This window comes from Saimiri boliviensis, chromosome 3 (assembly GCF_048565385.1).
Source record: "Saimiri boliviensis isolate mSaiBol1 chromosome 3, mSaiBol1.pri, whole genome shotgun sequence".
Taxonomy (NCBI): domain Eukaryota; kingdom Metazoa; phylum Chordata; class Mammalia; order Primates; family Cebidae; genus Saimiri; species Saimiri boliviensis.
In genome coordinates, this window is record NC_133451.1 from 70,415,738 (window position 1) to 70,420,180 (window position 4,443).

Genomic DNA, 4,443 nt, shown 5'->3' on the forward strand with positions numbered 1-4,443 from the left:
TGGGTCTGCTGTTCTGCAGGAAGGAAAGGAAGAGTAGCTGCTCTGACCCCGATGTCCCCATATACAAGGGTGGGGGGAGGGGACAGGAGCGTGTGGCTACTCCCAGCAAGGGAAAGTAAGAGAGCAGTAGAAAGAGGAGGAAGTGAGAAGAGCAGAAGATCGTATATATTTAAAAAGCGACTTAAGACTTAAAATTGAATTAGTATTTGTACAGAAAGGTGCAAGTGGAATACCTCACCCCAGCCTATGATCAAAATTATATGAAGAAATCATTGTGGACCCCTCCCCTCTCCCCCCGACCAGTGGTGGCCTGAGTGTGGATTCCAGTAGGAACATTCAGGCGGAGGAGATAGGGGAGCGGGCATGCAAGGGGGGCTCCGTTGCTGCAGCACTGGCTCGGGCTGGCTGGGTTGCTCTCCTGGAGGTCCACACCTCGGTTTTGGCCTGGAGCACCAGCTGCATTCTGGGGCTCATTCTTGGGAAGCTTCTTAGCTATTGCCATGAACATTTCATTCACGCTCATGGCAGTCTTTGCTGATGTCTCCGTAAACAGCAAACTATTGTGGTCTGCATAGGCTTGTGCTTCCTGAAATTCCACGGCTCTCTTGCTGGCCAGGTCTGCCTTGTTACCCCCAAGTGCAATGATGATGTTGGGGCTGGCCTGCCTCTGTAGCTCCTTCACCCAGTTCTTGGCCCCTGCAGATGTATCTATGTTGGTGATGTCATAGACCACGATGGCAGGCTGGGCCCCCCGATAGTACATGGGGGCCAGGCTGTGATACCGTTCCTGTCCAGCTGTGTCCCAGATCTCAAACTTGACTGTTGTGTCGTCCAGGCAAACAGTCTGTGTGAGGAAGGCCACTCCGATTGTGCTCTCTTGATACTTGAAACTGTCCCTTGACGAAGCTGAGAAAAAGGCTGGCTTTGCCCACCACAGAGTCCCCCAGCAGAACCAGTTCGAACTGACAGATCTTATTCCCAGAGACTGGCCCATTGGGTCGTGCTGTGTCTCCCCTACCCGCCATTGCCCCTCTGGTCCAAGAGGGGGGCGGGACCGGTGTTATGCAAAGAGGCACTTAGTGGGGAGGGGGACCTCCTAGGCCGCTCGGGGGGGTGTGGAGTTACTTGGGGCCAGGGCTCAGAAGGGCTCTGCTTCTCTCACCCACCTTCCCCCAGCGGTGTCCCCTGTTTTTGTTTTTTCTGAGACAGAGTCTCCCTCTGTCACCTGAGTACAGTGACTTAATCATAGCTCACTGAAGCCTTGAACTCCTGAGCTCAGGTGATCTTCCTGTCTCAGCCTCCCAAAATGCTGCGTTTGCAGGTGTTAGTCACCATGCCCAGCCAACTTTATGATTATGATTATGATTATGATTATTATGAGATGGAGTCTCACTGTGTCACCCTGGCTGGAGTGCCAGCTAGGTTTTTTTTGTTTTTTTAGTAGAGACGGGGTTTCACTGTATTAGCCAGGCTGGTCTTGATCTCCTGACCTCATGATCTGCCCGCCTCGGCTTTCCAAAGTGCTGGGATTATAGGTGTGAGCCACCACACCCAGCTGAGGTTATTTTTTAATGCCTTTGTTTTCTGTGCTTCTCCACTCCAATTGCTTATTGAATTCCATAATTTTTTTCTTAAACTCATTTATCAGAGTTCTTTCTTTTCTTTCTCGCTGTTCTCATCAATGTCTTTTTTTTTAAAACCATAGGCCAATATTATTTTAATAGTCACTTAGTTTGTTTTCAAATTCCAGACTCCCTCTAGTCCTATATGAGAATTAATTTTTCAAGAATATTGCTGATATCATGCAGCTGTAGAATGTGGCGCCAATGAATTGTGATGTCAACAACTAATTTTCATAGAATACTTGCCATATGTTGGCTGCTATACAATTTTTATATGGATTTTTTTAATCATAAGAATTCTATAAATATACAATTATACACACATTTGGAAGAATTTTAGAACACTTAGAAAACTCCCAGAATCACCTAGTTACTGGTAGTACTGGGATGCAAACTGAGCTTGAAATGAAAAGTCATGCTCTTAATCTTTTTTCTATGCTATATAAATTCCTCTACCTGACTTCCAAAGTGCTCCACAAACTGCTTCCCACCCCATATAGTCCTATCTCAGATTATGTTTTTCTCTACATTACACAGAGGGAGAGTTTTTTAATGAACCATAAACACGACATACTTATTTCAGTTCTTTCCCTTTCCTTTTGCACTTGCAAATTTTTTCTCCTGTCATCTGATCAAAGTCTCTTTTTGAGTTAAGGAATGGCTCCAGAATAGAATAAAGCCTTCCTAAAATGCTATAGTTTTGTTTGTTTGTTTGTTTTAGCGCCTATAAGACCATACTGTCTGCCCCATTCATTTTCACTTTCACTCATGAAGTGCTTTGAATTTTTATTTTGGCATTCATGGAGGGTTAAAAAAAAAAGAATTTTTATTTAACTGTTATATGTAAAATTGCTATGTATTCATCCCAGAAGAAAATATTGAACACTTTTATTTGTCAGGCCCTACGTAAGGGCTGAGAATACAAAGATGGGTACAATTCAGTCTCTGAACTTTAAAGAGTTCAATTAAAGGGGAAAGCAAAGATGGAAAGTAAAATAATATACTCTGATAAGTGATAATATTGGAAGGTGATATTGCAGTGATGCTTCACTCCAATAATTGCGTGACTGCAAATATATTGAGGATAAGTGAGCCAGGTTTCTCATGACAAAGAAACAAGTTACAGTTACAGAAAGCGAGAAACCCTGGGAGGAATGTCACAACAATAGCAAAGAGCCCACTAGCGCCCAGTGGTTGGTTTAGAAACCAACAGTCACGCTTCACCTTATGATGGGGATACATCCTGAGAAATGCATTATTAGGCGATTTTATTGTTGTGTGAACATCAAAGAGTGCACTTACACAAATCTTGATGGTTTAGCCTACTGCACACCTAGGCTATATTGTATGTAGCCTGTTGCTTCTAGGCTGCAAACCTATGTATCATGTTACTGTACTGAATACTGTAGGCAATTGTCACACAATGTAAGTATCTGTGTATCTAAACATATAAAATGTACAGTAAATATATGGTATCATAATCTTATGGGACTACTCTCCTGTACGTGGTCTGTCATTAACAGAAACATCATGTGGCATGTGATTGTACTTAACTGATCAATCCTCTTGTATGCAACCAGTTCCCCTAATTGCCACCAGCCTCTCACTCTGAAAGTTCCTTTTTTACCCTGCTTGGGCTATGATTACCTCCTGTGGGCCACAGTAGTAGTCTGTTCTCACCTGCTATTAAAGAACTACCTGAGACTAGGTAATTTTGAGGGAAAAAGGTTTAATTGACTCACAGTTCTGCAGGCTTAACAGGAGGCATGACTGGGAGGCCTCAGGAAACCCACAATCATGGAAGTTGAAGAGGAAGCAAGCAACACCTTTGTCACAACGTGGCAGTAGAGAGAGCGAACGAGGAAGTGCCACACTCTTGAACTATCAGATCTCGTGAGAACTCACTATCACGTAAACAGCGAGGGGGAAATGAGCCAATTGCCTCCCACCAGGCCCATCCCCTGACACATGGGGATTACAATTTGACAGGAGATTCAGGTGGGGACGGAGAGCCAAACCATATCAGTCACTTCTTTACACACACACACACACACACACACTTTTCTTCAGCCTTAGCTGAATCACTCCCCAGCAGGGACCCTCTTCTCACCCCAGTGAGGTTTTGGCGTCCCTTATGGGTTTCCTACTCATACTGTGGGGACACATACCTTGCTGAGCCTCAGTCTCATGGGTTTTGGATTGAACTACTTGGGAAGTAAACAACTAAATAGAAGAGAGCAAGGGAAGGAAAGAAGAGCATTTCTAATTTTAAAAATATATTATCAATCTCATTCCCTTTTTGTATTATACTTGAACTTTTGTCTTTAATTCAGATTGTTCTGTGAGAGATTCCCAGAAGTTGAATTACTGGATCAAATGTTATAAACCAAAAAAACCTGTCTTAATTTTTACTCCTGCCAGCAATGTAACACCACTGTCTACTTTATTCTAAACAGTATTCAATATTTTATCTAATTTTAAAAGAATTTTTGGCCGGGCGTGGTGGCTCACCCCTGTAATCCTAGGACTTTGGGAGGCCGAGGTGGGTGGATCACCTGAGGCCAGGAGTTCAAGACCAACCTGGCCGTCATGATGAAACCCCATCTTAAAAAAAAAAAAAAGAAAAAAAAGGCCGGGCGCGGTGGCTCACGCCTGTAATCCCAGCACTTTGGGAGGCCGAGGCGGGTGGATCACGAGGTCAAGAGATAGAGACCATCCTGGTCAACATGGTGAAACCCTGTCTCTACTAAAAATACAAAAAATTAGCTGGGCATGGTGGCACGTGCCTGTAATCCCAGCTACTCAGGAGGCTGAGGCAGGA

General features: G+C 44.1%; 1 pseudogene; it reads right to left on the reverse strand.

The window, feature by feature from the left end:
* Positions 1-256: 256 nt before the first annotated feature.
* Positions 257-3,440, reverse strand: LOC104650746 (ras-related protein Rab-5C pseudogene; annotated as a pseudogene).
* Between the last annotated feature and the right edge of the window lie 1,003 nt (positions 3,441-4,443).